This window comes from Varroa jacobsoni, unplaced genomic scaffold (genome assembly GCF_002532875.2).
Source record: "Varroa jacobsoni isolate VJ856 unplaced genomic scaffold, vjacob_1.0 contig00878, whole genome shotgun sequence".
Taxonomy (NCBI): domain Eukaryota; kingdom Metazoa; phylum Arthropoda; class Arachnida; order Mesostigmata; family Varroidae; genus Varroa; species Varroa jacobsoni.
Genome location: NW_019214546.1, coordinates 19,290 through 38,212, shown reverse-complemented (window position 1 = coordinate 38,212; position 18,923 = coordinate 19,290). Strand labels below are relative to the sequence as shown.

Below are 18,923 nucleotides of genomic sequence, written 5' to 3'. Positions count from 1 at the left end.
CGTCGATTCTTTCCCACAGGATGTAGATAGTTACAAAGCCATGCAGAAGAACCTGCCGTCGTGAGCTTGAGCACTTTTCAATCTCAAAGTGATTCTCCTCTAATCATCTTCACTCGTACGTGAGACGAGATTGAGGCGTCACTCAAATACGCTCCGCACCAAAGAATCCGAACGGAAATAAACTTCAGATTGTTAGCAAATCAAAAGGACAAGTCACATGGAAAGTGGTAATGACGTCGCAACAATGATAAGCCAAAACGAAGTTTCTGCTTTTCACGTTTCATAGAACATTAAACTTGCTTATTATTATTATTATTATTATTATTATTATTATTATGAAATTTGCCAATTATCTCGAAGACCGCTGCAACTATTTGTGCTTTTGTTTGTAGGCTTAGCTAGGTAGGTTAAAAGCTTTAGGTTAGGTTAGGTTAGGTTAGGTTAAAAGCAACATACTTTTCGCTTTTTTTGTATAGAGTTATACGGAAAATATTGAGAATATCTCTCGGAAACTTTATATCTAATTTCCTATAATATAAGGGAAAATATGACTTTGTTCGACTTGTGTCAGAAACGACTGAAAACATGTAAAACATCTTAATCTAAAAAATGCTTGGTTATGATAATAATTATAGACAAAACTGGGTTTTGTTAAAAAATATTTTGTACCATACGCTGTCTTATGTGATTAGTTTAACCAAATATTAAGAATATTGTTAAAAAGTTTAGAGAAGCCTACTGACTATACAGGGTTAACGGATTTCTCTAGAAGGGTTGTCACTAACTGCAGCGAAGATCAGGAAAATCAAAATATAAATACAGGTTCTATATTGCACAGTTCCTTGAATGATTCGGAAAACCATTTGTCGGTACACAACAGGCCATCAACGGCGTTAAATGCATAGCAGTGTAAAGTAACCATTATAGTAGAGATCAACGGCAACAGTATCCATATTACGTGTAATCTCCACCAAGTAGCATTTCCAAGCCTTTATAGGACTGGATATTTATATAAATTTCCTTTTGAGGTAATTGATTGTGACAGAACATTCGAAAACAATTTACATCAGTATTCTATCGTTAGGCAGGGTAGTATCCAAATGTTCAATCTTGAGCAAGCGAAATGCTATTAGAAATAAAGAAAAGAATTGGGTGAGTTAAGATTTGCGTGAAATGCAACATATCGCAGAACTCTGGACAACGGGGACAAGGCCAGCCGTCGTTCTTCACAACTCCGCCAAATCACGCATGGTTAAAATTGTAAAAGTCCCCTTTAGAGAGGAACCCATCGTCTATATCGGCTGCCACCTTGTCCGAGCAGAGCTAGATTAAATCTGTAAGCGAAAAGGGTTCCGAAACCAAACTCAACGATTTCCTTAACATCAGCTCTAGAATTATCTAACAAGAGAGAATAAATAGATTGCCTAAGAGAAAAAAAATGCTAATGCATAATAAATCAATAGCTTGTAGCGTTTATATATAAATCTTTGAGAGGTTCTAATCGTATGTCGAATGAATAAAAAAAAATATTGCTTTATGTGATTTAACATTACCCTCTGGGGGAGAAGGAAACATTTGGAGGAAAAAGTAATCGGCTCAACCCCACGCTCAGCTCATTTCAAGGTAAAACCTCTGTAATCCCTATAAAACCAGATCAATGCACGCGTGCTCCACCTTATAATTTAGCTTCGAAAAACAAAAAAAAAAAACATATACTTGCTCAGAAGCTTAGTTTTAGCCGAACTGTAGATAGAGAATCAACAGCTGAAATCACTATAATATCATTCAATATCCTGTGGATCAGCTGTGCAACGAACAGAGATGCCTTAAACTGTTATTATTCGGTGTTAGCAAGGACAAAACCCGGTCCCACAGAGGAGCTCGGAACAGGGATATCACAATCTCGTAACTCTTTTTTCTGTGTCGCTTCTCTGAAGTGAAAATATCGAGTGTCTGTTATTGTTAAATAAGACGGAACTGCCTAATATATGATGATACATTGATGGCACTAATTTTTCAGATTATATTTGCTAGTGAAACATTGTAAAATGCGCTTCTAATCACGCTTGTAGTAAAATTATAATTACTCAGCCGGAAACAATACTCTGCAAAACGACGGGCTTTGCTTTCATTAAGACTACGAGTTCTCGGTGAGACTGGCCAGTCACTGCCGCGGGCTACTGGCTGAAAGGGTTCATCTTTTTTTAATCATAGCCAGCAACATTGACATAGCTGTTTTCAAACGTCCAATCAAAGGCCAGTACATCGATATTAATAGAACGAATAGCCAAAACCTCATTATACACAACTTTATTTTCATTAAATTGGGTACGTTAGTTTAGTACGGAAGTTTTTTGATACAGAGTTTTTTTAAATTTGTTTGGAGTTCTTTTTTCTATTATATATACAACGCATTCACTTTTACCATGATCAAAACAAGATACAACCGTGTTTTGTTATGCGACCGACATCGTCGAAACATTACTGTTTCTTCTTTCTCCAGTTACTCCTTTACCTCGACTTTTCGTAGAAATGTTAAGAGTCTCAACGTTTCGTATCGTGTCCTCAGAGTTTGCCTGCTTGAGCAGTTCGGGGCCTCCACGGAAATGTATAGAGGAATTGTAATTTTCGTCGACAGTTGAAGGCGATATCGGGAAGTCACAACGACCGCCGAGTGCACTGTCCTTATCAAACTGCGCGTGTTGTTGCCGGCACTAAAACAAAGAGCCTATCAACATTACCTTTGGTACTTTTCAGATGGGGACCAGATAAAGTGAGGATCGAGTCTGTCTCATGTCTGTTCGTAAGTAAATCACACAGTTGTGTTAAAGACATGATGCTATACGCACATGCGTGTATAGAAAGTTTGTTTGTAAAGCCTTGGAAATACATTTTTAGATTTTGTCCTTTTCTTGAACCTAAGGAGGTCATTTTGCACGGAGTTTTCAAGCACTATACGATTTTTTTTAGTGTGTTTCCACTTCAGGAAAAATTTGACGATTTTAACTCCGGGCTTTACGTTGAAACGTTTACAATTTTTTTAAGGCTAGTATCCATTCACGTTGGCGATTTAGTTACTAAGTAATTTAGATTTTTCAATGATACAAATAACCCCGTTTAGTACAGGCTTCAACGATATATTGTAAATTCAGGGAGCCCTATCTCTTAATGAGGGCACTTCGTAGTGATCGAATCATTAGCATGTACTTTCTGTTTGTTCTTTGCTAATTACAGGTAGTCTAAATGACGCATTGACTATCAAGAATCACGTTCAGACTATTAGGACCTTATTAAAAAAAGATAAAAGGTCTTCAGGTAATTGTTTTGCATACAGAACTTCATACTACCGAATTCGTATGTATTGAAATCAAAGGGTAACTAACTACGCTTACGTTTAGTACATTCTTAATTACACATTGAAATAGCTGATCTTGTACAGTGTACGTGCTATCCGATACATTCTCACGTACAAGTGTACATATATCAATTGTTATCGTCTTATTATATTTATAATTTTATTGACACTTTCGTTCCGTTTTGATCTGCTTAAGATTTAAATAACTGTGCCATACATAATATCGAATATATGTATTTAGACTTAACACGAGGAGTTCACTGGCAAACTCATATAAGCACGTACCCATTATCAAGCAAAACAATTTTTCTAGCCATTGGGAGGATAAAAAGTGGTACTATACCAAAGTGGACCAGCGGGCTCCATGAACCCGTACAGGAAGAAGAGATTTTGTGAAGCCCTCTGCATATTTACATCTTTTCTAACAGGTAACATTTAAGACCTTCATCAAATTAGCATAGGGCCATAAATTCAAGGACCAATTCTAGTATTTATACGTGAAGTAATCGGATATCACCATGATATCCCCGTTGTTAGAAAATATTAATAAGATCATTTTAAATGACTAAAAGTTGGTGTTTGTCGGCTAAGTATAATTTTAACACTATTATCGAAAAATGTTTGCGTCTATAAAAAAACGTGCAACTTTGGGACATAGGTATTAGGTGGTAGTATCGCCGAATTTATCAATAAATTATAACCAATGCTAAAGCCTATAAAACTAAAGAATGGAGCTAAAATCAGTCTCAAAGCTCATCCAGTTTTACATTTATTTCTAGCCAGACTCGCTTACTGCTCCTCGAAAAAATCGATGAGATCTTTTGAAGGAATATGTACGATGTAATTACTAAACCGATTGCAAATGAGCTTCAAAGTGGTAAAGATTTTGCTAATCTCCAAATTTCAATTCCACATAATGATGAAAAAATCGCTAAGCTTCCATTTAAAATCGCGTTTAAAACGTTATCTTTATCTTCCAACCGTATATATATTACTTTCAAAAGCACGCCTTCTATTATGCTCTTCATTTACCAACTGAAGTACAGTTAAGTTCGTGATGTGCCAAACAATAAGCTTCTTATGTCTTTTTGCGATATCAAACGTCGTAGGACACTTTGACGTGAACTCTAAATGGTTTAAAAAGGAAGGTCTCAGACTTTTGACTAACAACTACGGAATGCTTCGCCGAGATCCACGAAATTCAAATAAATAAATAAATAAAGGAATCCGATGGCGTTGTCTTGTTTTGACTGGGCTATCTGTTGCTAGTCTCGAGATGACATTTTCTATGGAGAGTAAATGCGCCATGTAGTGGCGAAATGGGTCATGGCGTGCAACTGAATACGTCGAATCTTTACACCCTGTCTTCCTAGTTGCTATCTTGAGCTTCGCCAGGCGTCCCACCCTACGGCATATGCGAATCAGATATAGTCCCCTTCGCGACCGCGATAACAGACTCTTCGTAATAATGTTACAATTGCAACGACGGTCTGAGCAATTCAACCGTTTTTATCGCTTGATAAAATGCACTGGTGGTTCCTCAGATGTGTTAAATGCAAATCTTCTGTTGGAGTACATTTTCTTCAACTGGCTAAAATTGTAACACTGTTTAATACTACAAACCTGAAGGTTTAGCGGAAAAGTATTATAACTGTTGCTCTTTAAACGGGATTTTCAATTTACATGGAACAATATGAGTCAACCACATTTGCTCTTCTGCATCCTAAAATGGCAACGTTCAATTATGAAAGATTGCCCTCATGCACACCGGGAGAATCACCCACGATCTGAGCCCGAACATCGAATAATAAATGTTAGGTCCCAAAAACGTATGTTAGAGTGCTCAGTGTCGTAGAACATTAACTTAAACGTACTAAACAAGTGACTACGAGTGAAAATTCCTAATTGAAGCTATAAGACAAGCGTTATATATTTAACTCTCCGAACACAAGGACCTTCGTCATATAGGTTTGAATTAACAAAAGTTCCTATAGGATTGTGCGATATTTGGCATCACTTTTCTTTTTTTCTAAGTGGATTTGTAGGTTTTGAGAAATATGGTATACTCAGACTTTTAGTTGACGGATTGTAGTAGACTGGAAAAACAGAAAATTCGACTGATTAATGCATATGAGTTCTATCTAGGAACTATAGCGGCTCACCTCGCGAGTGATCACGATGATGGAGCCGAATTTACCATTGATAAATGTTTATATCAGGACGGTGCATAGACACATCAGTTGTAGAAGCTTCAATGGAATCAAGTTAGATTTAGGAGAGAATACGTACATTTTTACTGTTGCTACGAGCAGCTTCTCGAAAAAAGTTTAATTTGTCAGTGTGCCAGTACTTGGCCTTCATGCGGGAAATGCACATAAAGTGATCTACTTCACCTAGCAATAAATGCTTATAGAGTATCGTCTTAATCTTAGTAGCCATAGTCATAGCTTTTTTTTTTTTAGAAAGAAAGAGTATACATATGTGTTGTATCACTGGCGTAGTTGCACTGAACCATCAACGGCTCGTGCTGTTCTACTTATGGTCTATATAACCACACCTTGTAGGGAGGTGTGAGCCAGCGACATAAATTACTTTAATTGATGTTTTCTCGGAAATGAATACATTGTAGCGAGTCCATCTGGGCCACATAATAGAAGAGCTATTGACTAATACATTGGTATATAAAGTCTTCATGTGGCCAAAATAGGCTTATTGTAATTTATTTATTCCCATTTAGCCCTACAAGGAAGATTATGTGAGATAGCGACGCGGCCATATGGGCCAATAATAATTTCCGAAAAAGTCAGTCGCTCAATAAAACTAAAAGTGTTTTAATAGAAGGAGCTGTAACCATGACTAGGGGAGCCGATGTTTTGTAATCACTTACTACCAAGTTAGGCAGGTCAACGATTGTGATTCGTATAGTATAGGTGTACATGAGTTCTGCTCTGCACTGTAAAGCGGGCTTTCGAACCACTTGGGCTATAGCGTATCCATGAGTGGCATTTGGTTCGCGGGAGGAGGAGAAAAAGTCAGCGCTATTATTCAAAGCCAAAATGTTATTGGCCAAAGTCAAGCCTGTATGACTACATAAATAGTGGCATAATAATTCACCTGTGTGAAATTCTGACCGATGATTAAGGTATGACTAAGCGTGATGCACGTGGATGACAAAATCTGAAAGATGCAGGTGAAGTTATCAAAATTTCTTTGAGAAGCAGCCACCCGTAACCCGTTGTTGACAGCAACGACATGTCCTAGTGTGTACAAGAAACTACGATTGTATTTGTTTAGCTTGGTATCGATACCCATACACGCACTCCTAGTCAGCTGAGCTGTTTCAATTTGTTGGCAAAATTAGCGTCGGCCACTTCGTTCATATATGCTTTAAATGCAGTCACCCATATAGTTAGACCCCATCCTGGCTCAGATAGGTTCCAGGATGATAACGTAAGATAACTGAATGTATACCGCTATCAGTTTGCATTTAAATATGTAGCTTTGGGACACTCAAAACAGCAATTTTTCCTTATCGTTCAACAAAAACTCAATGTAATTATAAAAAGAAAAACCTGTCCCATATAGATAATTCTTTTATTTTGGTTAAACATGCCTAAAAAGATTTGAATCACACCAAATATACGACCCTATGCATATGAAAATTATTTTACGCAGCTTAATTCTTTAAAACCTCGGTTGTCAAGAGTTGTCTATTGGATTCTTCGCCCCAGCGTTACATCGTCCACAAATAACAGTCAGTTTCATAGGACTGGATGCAAAGTGTGCCAACTAACATAAATAGGAGACCTATCAAGACCACAGCCTCTGCACAGTTTGTTGATATGTTTTGTCCTTGTAAACGCGTTCATTATTTTAACAGCGAAAGCTTCATTCTTCCCTTTGTTGCAGGACTTAAGTTATTCGGTTAGCATGGTTCCAAAGGTATTCTTCGCAAAAGTCGCGGTATACAATATTAGCAATAGGCACGGTTGCGTCTGTTTATAGGGTAATACTACTATACGATTTAAAAAAGGCAGCAAAAGTTCAGAGAAATATTGGTCTTTTTCTTTCTTTAGGTATCTTTTTATCTTAATCTTTAGGTATGTAATATTGCCTCTAAAATAAAATTTATTTTATACACTGAACAAATTAGAAATTGCTTTTTTTACTAGGTACTTCAGTTAAGGTTCTGTTCAAATAAACTTTATTCAAACATACAAGTCCCAAGACCGTACTAGTTAGAAGAAACCAAAAGTCAATAAGGAACTAAATAATAGTCTCATTTCATATACTTAGTGTACAATAAAATAAAATTAGCGTCGCCACCAAAGTACTGTTAGCGATGCCTAATAAATCTTACTAACTTTAGGCGGAATAGTTTGCGCTTTTATATGATATATATATATATATGATATACGATGACAAGAAGTTACAAATATATTCGTTTATAACTTGGGGAACGCGCTAGATAGCTTCTGCATTTAGTTGACTGAGCTGTACAGTGTTTCATGGTCATCTCTAAAAAGACATTTAGAAGGTCGGCGGCGGCGAAGAGAACATGCAGTTCCGTTCAACGTTAAGCACGAAAAAGCAAAAAAAGCACGAATTCCATGCCCGTTGAAAAAACTTAATCTACGGACGGATTTTGACAATCCTAAGATGATCCGCATGGCATTACGCTGGATCGTTGATACCACACTTAAATGCTGAGAGAACGACTTACTGCAGACCAGAATAGCGTACGTAATTATCGGTCCAGGAAGGGATCTATGAAGGCACAGAAATATGTGTCAAGAGAAACCCTTAGCTCTAAAGCTGGAGAGCATAGAAAGAAGCGGCATAGCCTTTTGGGCACAATTAAAAAAAATGACCAGCTCAGTCTGAACTTGGTCGAAATGCCAAGCCAAAGCACCTTGCTGATGAGCTGAATTGAACGACTGTCCCATCAATGCTGATTAAGTTGCTTGCTACGTTGATGGAGCATTGAGAAGCTTTAAAGAGGACTTATTCCGTTTTCGAAATGTTTACAGAGGCCAAGTGTATCATAGCTACATTTAATGTCAGTCAGTTCATTCGCAAAGTTGCAGATGTCCTCGTAAGAGCAGGAGGCGGGGGGTGGGGGGAGGGAAGACCGCGCGATGAAAGAAAAGTGGTCAACAAAACAAACGGCGTATAATCTGTTTCTATTCTATCTACAAAGACGAGCAGTCTAAATATAACGGGGATTAAATCTTGAGAAAGCCCATATTGTCGCTGCGCACACTTAAGAAGTGATTGGTCAAATTAGGCTTGAACTAATGGCAAACGACAAGGAAAAATCACACTAGGATTTTATTTCTGCGAAATTTATTTCTGTGCGAAATGCTGCCAGAAGCTTTTGCAGTGTCAATCTGGGGCTACCAGGAAGGCATTTCTTGCATCACAAAAGCAATTGATGTAGTTTTAGATATAACAAAGGGCCAGGTTACAGGATCGAGAACGAAAAATATTTGCAAAAAATATGTTGAAATGTGAGTTTCAAGTTGACGTATGACATATTTTTCAAAATATTCCGCATTGACGTAGATTGTAGTTATGGGTTTATAGTTTGTCGGTCCATCACAGTTGCGCTCGGGCAAGGCAACAACTTGGGAGACCTTAGATAATCTTGGAAAAACAAAAATCTGAAGAGAAAAACTAAGTATATGTGCCGGGGAGCAGGCGACTACTAACAGTATTTCTAGAAAAGATTCTAGTAAGCGAACCATTGAAGTCAGCTTTCGTGGACATGTCAACTGACCAAACTAGTGAAAAGACTAAAGGGAAAGCAGAGGGGATATTTTAAGAGGAATGTCGAAGTGAACCTAGCTGAGCTGTCGTTCTCGAAGCCACTTTTGTGTTAAAACACATAAAAATCAGCTACTTCATAGGGTTCAAAGGCGATACAATCGAAGTTCACATTATTTCGTGGACATGGCTAAGGCCATATCGTCGGCGCCGCTGGGATACCACGCTATGGCAACTCGCACTCCGATACCCCCGGCTCGAAGAAAGTGTCTGAGGCGAAATGCAGCTGTAATACGTTTCGGAATATTTGTACATCTAACAGTTTAAGTTGAACGACACACAGGTTTGGAATCAACGTGTACCACTCTAGACCAAGAGAATACGTTCAGAAGTTAAAATATACGCATCAAGAATGCCCTTATTTAACAGGTACGTGTTTTCTTTCTTGTGTTTTACTTTCGTAGTGTCATGTGAAAAAGACGTATAATTTATATGCTCGATTTGAGTGGACGCACAGCCTCGCAGGTTATTCGATTGAAAGTTGAATATTTATTAGTAATATTAATATCACAAGATGCATGGAGTCCACCAAGATCAAACATTCTGCTTAGGTGGGCGAAATATTCATGGCAAGGCGTTACACACCACCTTCCTCTGCCATTTAATTAATCAGGCTGTCTTGAATCGCTCTAACTGTTTTCGTTAAAAAGATACTACAGCACAACCAGATTCGAGCCTAATTTCCTTTGCAATGCAGGCCTTTTAAGAAACAAGCACCTGAACACATGGCATAGACAGCTGACTTCCGTTTAATTTTGCACTACGTTTACGGATTGGGTTGAAATACACCGCTTTTTTATATTCCGTGCTCCTGATCGTCTTGAATGATGACGATAAAGAAGCCTAACGAATTCTTTATGAAGAAGATTATCCGTTCATGAAAGAAGCTAAGATAGTGATCCGTTAAGATTGAGAACGCATTTTGAGGTCAGAAAATAGATCTTATTTAGTCAAACGTTAAATCATACGCGAATACGTAAAAGCTCTGGCTCATTCCCTAAATTGGGTCGAGTTAACAGTGAATTGAAAGGTATCAACTATATTAAAAAGCTAAAAGAAAATGGTTGAAAGACCCAAGCGCTTTCCGCTGCTGTTAAGCCCGAGTCTTCCATCCGCAATCTTCCTTATATCGGACGGACCTATTTGCGCAGAAGAAGGCTTACCTAAAAGCATTGTGATAATTGAATTACATCCGATTTCCGCAGTGTTAAAACAGCTATGATATATGCATGTTGTGTAATTTGAAAACACAATGCTTTAACATGGCGTAGGAGAGTGTAATGCGTATGCACCCCACGAACCACATGTGCAGCATTCAAAGCGTTCCCGCGATAGTTCGAACGCTACCTGGTCGTCTATAGATTCAAAATATCTGTAACAGAGAAAATTGGAATAATCTTAATATGTAATATCGAAATATAAAAAGATCAGACGATACAAGTACCAAGACTATTGGCAACATGCTCAGTGGCCGGTATTAAAACCTAATCTAATAACGATTAACTTGGTGGTCTAAGAAACCCTGATCGCTGCACACCTATATCGCTAAACACCTATATAGTGATGAATGGTTTCTTTATTTCGGTATCGTACTAACGGTTAACATTATTCTGTTTACTCCTGGGCACGTTAAAGTTGTTCGAAACGCCGATCGGTGAATCGGGTTCAAAAAGAGTATACGTAACTGCGTATATATATTTCTCCTTCTTTTTATAACTTATTTGTGATGTGATAAGAAATAAATCATGCTAGACCGGGCTTAAAAAGTATAGCGACGACTATAACTTCAGATTTTGAATCGCCCATGGCTTCTGAATAATTTATAAGTATGCAAACTAGGATGCGAGCTTCATCCGTTTTCGATTTATTCTGTCCGCGAAAAATAGAAAGAAGAGCGTGCAGTTCATTCTCGTTGCTCGTACTGATCCTGGAAATTTCACCGCTGACAATTTCACAATGCATGCCATATTAGTCAGTGGCTCCGTACTACCTTAGCGAGCACAGACCTTAAAAAGGGGAACATATACATTGCCGAGCTCTAAATTCATAGTTTAAACAACTAAACTACAATATATACATTTTACATCTCTATACAGCTTCGTTTTAGAGCGTGACATAATTAGATCACTGAACAACTGACAAAGTATTTGATCAAGGGTATGTGGTAAGTCGGATATCGACCTGATTGCCCTTTTTTTTTTTTTTTAAATAAATCTTTAGGATTTCAAGTCTATTATTAGTGTCGAGCAGGTAGTCACAGGGTCTCCGCTCGGTTTTGATTTTATTTCTGGAGGAATCGGGCGTCTGGTAATGGACGTTCCGCCGCGATCAAACCGAATGGTTCTTCGTGGGTTCCAAGTGCACGACTGCCATTAAGCTCTGACAGAACTCATTCCTTGGGCATATAACGGTTACCCATAAACGACGATCCTTTGAGGGGAAACCCTGCTAGCTTCGAGAAACGTATCTTATTACTTCGAAACATAGAGAAAACAATAAACTAGCGAACTGCTGTCTATAGCGTTTCCGCATCAGGATCAATCTACTACTTTCCGACACGTCGTCTTCAACATTCTAACTCTTCTTTCTTTCGCAAAATGCCATTGAGCAAAGCCGAGTCAGCGACACCTACCTTTTCATGCTTCCTACGATTTCATTAGCTGTCGCCTTATGCAGGTTCCTGTGATGGGCTCCGCCTTGTAGCGTTGTACTTGTTCGTTCGCAGTGTAGGACCGCATACTCGACTTCGTGCTTTTTTCCAGCCATTCGTGTTTTGCCAGTTTTTATCATATGTATGAACTAGCCATGGTTGGTTGGTTGGAGGTTCTGCGTATAACCGGTCATACAAAGTAGAGTTGATCGAGATTAGGGTGCGTGTTCATGGCCCTGGTCAATCTTGGTATGCGTCCTGCGTCGATCCTTGGAACTTTTGCAGTGTAGCCTTCCGTTCCGTTGTAAGGTCCAGTTTCCTTTCACCGTAGCGCTCGGCTCGTTTCTTACCTAGTATAATCCTACGACCTTTTAGCTCGCACTAGACGCTACTAGAGACGGTTGGGTCACGCTGATCGGTTGACTCATTACTACTGCGCCATCTTGGGCACGTGACAGAAAATTTAAAACTTATTAACCCGAGTTTCATCATACCTGGAACTACGTTTCCGTTGTACCAGAGATGACAGAAATTTCATTTTGATTAAATCATCCTATATGCGTGGCTTCTCATCGGAGGGCAATGATACGTTATAATAGATAGTTTCGCCTACTTTGCAAGAACTATTGGCAAAGTAGATCCAGTCCACTGCATAGTTTAGTTTGTAATGAAGTCGATGTGTTGCACTAATGGTGCGTTTAACGCGGAAACGTCCATAGAGATATCGATGTCACGAATTTGGCTGAAGCATCCATCTGGGGTTAGATAATAGCGTAATAATAAGGTAGATAATAGTGTAATAATGTTACAATGATATCGCAGCGGGCCATGCTATTTGACGCGTTACCGTACCTACTAGACTTCAAGTACATATAGACACACTGGTCATGTGCTGCAGCGTAATGATGAATGAAATAAGAAGGGCGTTTTGGTAACGATTGTTTGCAACTATATTTATGTAGAATTCGCAGGAAAGCCCATTATTATTTCGTTGTCACTAGAAACTTGTAGCAGAGACTAGCTTGCGAAAATAAATGGTAATAATATAAAAGCTAAGCTCAAGGAAACTTAATTTTTTAAATTCACCTGTGCGATGTATGCGAAAATGTAATTTGGTGCCTCGCTATGCCATAATATGCATGATGTCTATACGTAAATAAAGATTATTTTCCCTTGCTCTTTGCTGGCAACTCCTGCAGCAAAAACGAATTCCTCCCATACAATTTGTTAGTTTAAAAATGTTAGGCTTTCAACCACATAGTTTAAAGTTTACTTTTTCTATCCCGTCTCATTATATATTTAGAGCTGCAAGAGTTTAATGCAGGTAAACCCGATACTATTCCAGCTTGTTTCCTTTAGCTATCTAATGTTGGATTAAGTAACAATTTTTTACAACAGGGTATTGATGCTGCTAGCGAACTACCTAGAGTAAAATTAGATATCTGTTATAGACTTGCCGTAAAGATGTTATAGTATGAAAATAGCTAATTGAAATTTGTCGGATCTTCTTCTGCCATTAGAAAGAACCAGCGTCTGATGATCTGATACAAATACCAAACCCGCCAGTGGCGCAGCAAAGGCCATCATCACTTAGCCGAAAACAATGGCACACTCTGAAACAGTTATGTGCATTGTATCTTTACGTGGCCTATAACAAGCGTGGCCTATAATATGTTGACACACATATTTCACACGAGCAAAGTAATATAACGAAATGGACGTAACTGTACATTATGTTTGGATACTTGTTAATCAGATATCAGCATGTTCCACGATAACGAAGGATTTTATTGCACTCAAACCCTTAATATGATGCACGATGCGCATAGAAGGGATAAACTCGTCGAACTCGCCCAAGAACGAGAACCCCTGAGGCAACTGATGCAGAAAGTCGACAAGAAATCTGATGCGAAGTACAAATTATACACATAGTGGATGATTAAATTACTGACCATCCCGGCACCCTTACTAAGATAGATTAGAATCATAGGAAATCATTTAGAGTCCTGTATTAACTGAGAATATGCAACATCATACAACCCGTAATGTTGAAGAAATGACTCCTAAACAAATTTGTTCCTAGCAGCACAAGTCTGCCGGTTTAACTGGTGCTATCGCGTCCTTCTGTTGTCTTATTTAACTCTATCGGAGATGACGTCGGCAACGCAGTGTTTCCACTTCACTGAAAAAGAGCAGCGTACTCCTCGTTCACTTCGAAAATAGCCAGCACGCTTATGCTCGATTGATATCGCTGCCAGACCGCCAGCGAACTGACTCACCACTTAGCTCTTCTGCGGTACGAAACCATCGTTCGAGGATGTTGAACAAAGACAAACGTAGTATAGGAACACATATTGATAGTTCAGCGAACGGCATAGGTCCACCGCCTCAAGGGTGCTACCGTGTTCGCCTAACTTTTACTACACCGAAGCGGCTCCGAGCGGTGCCGGACTCTTTCTGTATATATTATATACATCTATACGTTATAACTCTAAATCAATAAATATAATCAGTCAACATTATTTATAGATAAAGTATCAGTTGAATGTGTTCAATTAACCAGCTTACGAGAAAGAATCTGCAAACATACATAAACCACCAAACGATCCCTATTATTGCAGCGTAAATAGAAATTGCAATTGCATAAAGAGACGGATGCAAGAACCAGTAACAATCATCTTAAACTTGTACTTGGAAACTGCACATTATCGTCTTTTGTTAATTAATTAAATTAATAAAAAGGTAAGGAACGATTTTTGAAATAGACGCGCGCTGAAAACTAAGCAGTAATAATAATATGAGTAGTTTATAATATTTAAAACAACTTGAAAGCGGAACACAGCCGGATAAAAAGTATCTGCGTTTTATTTAGCCTATGTAGTATATGTGTTGTATTATGCTTTGATTAGTAGGAACGCTTCCTAGAAGTCTGCCAGTTTGTCCTCGGCCAGTAAAGCTATTTGAGTCTATACTATTACAAATGAAAAAAAAACCTCGACAGTTAGCACCCCACTATTGGGTGCAGTAGCATGACATTGATTGCTTAATTGACATATAATCGAGTCGCCTTAAGCCACAGCCTGGTCAGTTTCGCCCACCAATCTATCTAAACTCCCTTGACATAGAACGACACCGTCGCGAATCGAACGTTCTAAATACTATATGCTTGATGCATCTTGCACTTACTGGACTGAAGGCAATAAACTTATACCACGACATTCCTTCTGCTGCAGCACCTGGGCCTATTTTCTTCTGGACAGAATTATTTAATATATAGATACTCGTCTATATTCGCATATGTTCAAGGCCCGGATCGTATATGTTCTATTTTGTTAAGAATTTACCTTTATATAACGAAATTGATACGTAGGAGATACGAGGCAAATAGAAATCGTAAAATACATAGGGAACGAATAAAATAGATGCCATCAGATTAGTCTCAAAAGACCGTTTGGGTTGACCAGCAGCTTCTAACATCCGTCGATGTACAAGAAAGAATTAGGCGACTAGAGTTCTACGTCATAGTATAAAGTACATGACCTAAAGCAGCATTTCACATCCTTGCTCACTTCTGTCACCGCAGAGAATCGTACACTCAAGAATAATATATTTATACTATTAAACATTGCCTAACCCAATCATATTTCCATTCACCAAGGGACTCTTTTACTAGGTTAGAAATCGGGCATGTACACACTCCGGTTCGTGGTGGAAGGAACCAGTCCTTAACCGGCACTAGCCGATGCAAAACCCTAAGTACTATTTAGATATGTAGAATAACAGAAACATTTAACAAAGAGCACACATAGGCATAATATTCAGACCATGTGTATGATAAAAAAAAAAAAAAACTTAAATGGATTTTGTACTGTGGACATTCGTACTTTACAGAATGTGTATGTATAAACTCGTACAAGATGTGTCAACAGTTCATACTCTCACTTCGAAATAACATAGCCCTTCTTAGAACCTAAGACAAGAAAGACACTTTTAGTTTTATGTCACTGGACAGCCACTTATTATTTACTTATATGTGTTTTCACACGGTTTTTATTGAAGTTTAAAGTGATAGACACACTCTAATAGTCGTTATGATTAGATACATTTTTACACATGCGTACCTAAATCTTTAAGCCAAATGGTATAATTTGCTACTCACTATGACGTCTTTAGTTCAAGTCGAAAGAGCTACAATACTTGGCCGAAAACAGTTCCTTAATAAGAGGGTACTTTAGTTAGAGTTCGCTACTACTTTTCTTCTACGTTGATTACTACTATATTCTCTACGATGGTTGATTTGTTAAGTGCAATGAAAAGATTCATGAAAAAATAGTCATCGAAAGTTACCAGTACATCGTCGTGGGTTAGAAGGTTTCAAAGCAAGCTAAACAAGAAGCCCGCACAATCAAATACAAATTTTTGCCTAAACCACTGAAGCGAAAAAAACAGCTATATACACGCACTCGGTACCAAAACTGCCCTGGTAAGAGTCCCAAAAGGAAAAAGCCTAGCTGGTATCGAGCGGCCGACCACCGAAGAAAATTGGGAATTCTGAAAGGGGATGCCGTACAGGAATCGGTGAATTATAGAAAAAAAACCTAGAGAATGTGAATCATCGTCGTTCACCATTAGAAGAAGAAGAAGAAGCGAAAAATTGAAAGACAGGTACTGCTTAGAAACGTGATTAGTATTTAAATGTCCTACCGAGAGACAGCTAGAAAGGGAAGCACACATATGAAAAGTGCGCGAGATATCTACCCACGACCGACTGTCGTCAGTAGTCACCTAATTCCTTTGTCGTTATTACGGAATGAGACAGTTAGCATAAATTAATAGGTCCACCAACTGGGCATGAGATATTCCCCACAAAATTTCAATCTGGAGCATTGCCTTCGGCCGATGCAAGCGGAACGTGCAAAAACTAGTTATCAAACTAGACTGGTCAGTTGGTTGCATAACCAGGGACAAGCTTCTTTTGAATAAATGAGTATTTGATATGACTATAAAAAAATCTTTAACCAATCTTAAGCAAGCTTTGAAAATAAATCTCGCAAGGTACGCATTTGTTGCATGTATATAGACATGTATAGAGCGTTAGGGTCACTTTCAGGGGCAGCGTTGTACTTATGAGCAAAGAAATCATAATGCTGCTTGGTACGTAGTGTTTGACGGCTTATCTTTGTTGGTATCGGTAAATTATTACAGTTGTACATTATTAAAAAGCGAGCTGTATTGATACATATCATCGAAAAGGTTTCAATAGACAATATGATGCACGGTCCTAATGCACACTCGGGTGCTGTATTTAGTGAACTCTTCTAGCCACACTACTACTGCATGTAAAAAAAAATAGCCAGCTTATTTCATACGGTTTAATTAAATATTTTATATTTAATAAGCAAAGAACGCTAAATGAAAAGAATGGCTTGATTCGATAAAGCCTAATCGCTGACGTTTTCAGTTTACATGTTCTTTGAACGACTTGCCTACTGACGAACTCGGACGCCAAGCAGCGTCTAGCACAGCATTGACCACTAATCGAGTGGCGTGCGTTTACAAAAGCTACGGGTATGACTTTTTTCCAAGCTCTCATTCATGGCTAGCTTGCAGCTGACAACCAAAAATTCTAAGAAGAATCGGTAAGCATAGAAAACAAGAACGAAAAGTTGTGTGCTCATCAAGCGACCTTAGTAAGCCGCGCAAGACTTTAACAGTTTTGGCTTCGTTTAATGTATCTTCATTGGGTACTGTTTAAGGTATACCTTCTCAACTGCGTGCAAACTAATATGGGTCGACCAAGTAGATATTCGACACGCGGCTCAAAGCATGTAATATCTTTTAATAAAACAAACAAGAAAAATCTTTAATCATCGCTAAAGTAAATATATGTTGGAATTTTTCGTCCGACTTAACTTTCGTGATATTTATTCCAGTAATTTTAGTTAGTCGTTATTATCTAAAAAAGAGGTCTAAATTAAAGAACTATTTCTTGGAGCACACTCAAGACCATGTTTGTTTCTTTTATTTATATTATCCTTAGATGCCCAAAGGGTTACCGGGTATAACTTAGCATACCTTAAAACTAAATAAAATATTTTATCGAGTTAGTTTTTTTTTAGCCAAATAACTTGCAGAAAACCTCCAGAGTTCATTCTGACGACAATGAGATCAAATATGGTAGCATTCATACGTGTACGTACTTAGCTGGAGACATCATCTGTCCAAGATGAATGTTAAATTCCGTTCACGGACAGTTCTCCTTAATTTTGGAAACAACCATTTCTCACAAGAAACGTTCGTGTTCTTTTTCCTTGATGATAAACATATCCTTCTCAGTTAGCCTTTTCTCCTCGACGCAAAGAACCTACACAGTGTGTGAGATTCCTCTTTTGAGGCTGTTCAAGACAACCATATTGATTGCACCGAGTACGGCAAGCTCTAACCATCTTACATTACACAAGCGAGCGTCGGTTGACATCTACAATTTCTGTACTTGTCCAATGTAGACATCAACATCTAGAGCATGAGATCCGCCTAGTAAAGGCGTTTCGGATTCTTCCCCAGCTAAGTTTTGAGCCGCCGTTGTGACACTAAAATCACCCATATCCATCTCTTGCTGTGGCAGAATGTTGTCCATAAGGCTTTCCCTTCTGATAGCTGATGACTTTAGCAATGAGGGAGAGGGCCAAGAACATTCGTTTCCCCTAAAAAGGGTTTGGGGAAACCCGTAAAAGACAGGACAGGTCTGCCATAGAAAAGAGCAGCCGAACGATTCAAGGAACTGCTCAAATGATAGGGAGATCAGCATTGAGAGGGTAGCTTTGAGCTGCGAGGAGTGCTAAGGTTCCTAGCTAGTTACTGACGCCATCTGAATAACTCTACTCGCCACTGGGACCAGTATAACGATACGATATACTAGTTTGTCAAGATGGTTGATTCTGAAAGAAAGACAAGCTATAGACTCACTAACGATGAGACGCCATAAAACGTGGAACATGCTAATGGAGCCTCTATCCTAACCTTGTACTAAATGGTGACGAATACGCAGTTGCATGTGGTATTTATTGCATCGTTTATTAAACATATTATTAA

At 38.5% G+C, this 18,923-nt stretch overlaps 1 long non-coding RNA gene across 3 annotated transcripts; it reads right to left on the bottom strand.

Moving 5' to 3' along the window:
- Positions 1 to 2,314: 2,314 nt before the first annotated feature.
- On the bottom strand, positions 2,315 to 18,503 carry LOC111271697 (uncharacterized). Of its 3 annotated transcripts, XR_015315432.1 has the most exons (4): positions 18,032 to 18,503; positions 11,814 to 12,181; positions 10,345 to 10,553; positions 2,315 to 2,714 (listed from the first exon to the last, which is right to left on the bottom strand). It is a non-coding gene; the product is annotated as an uncharacterized LOC111271697 (long non-coding RNA). The 3 variants fall into 3 exon arrangements; XR_002687042.2 differs by lacking the exon at positions 2,315 to 2,714 and having other exon boundaries at positions 10,102 to 10,553; XR_015315433.1 differs by lacking the exons at positions 2,315 to 2,714; positions 11,814 to 12,181 and having other exon boundaries at positions 10,102 to 10,553.
- Between the last annotated feature and the right edge of the window lie 420 nt (positions 18,504 to 18,923).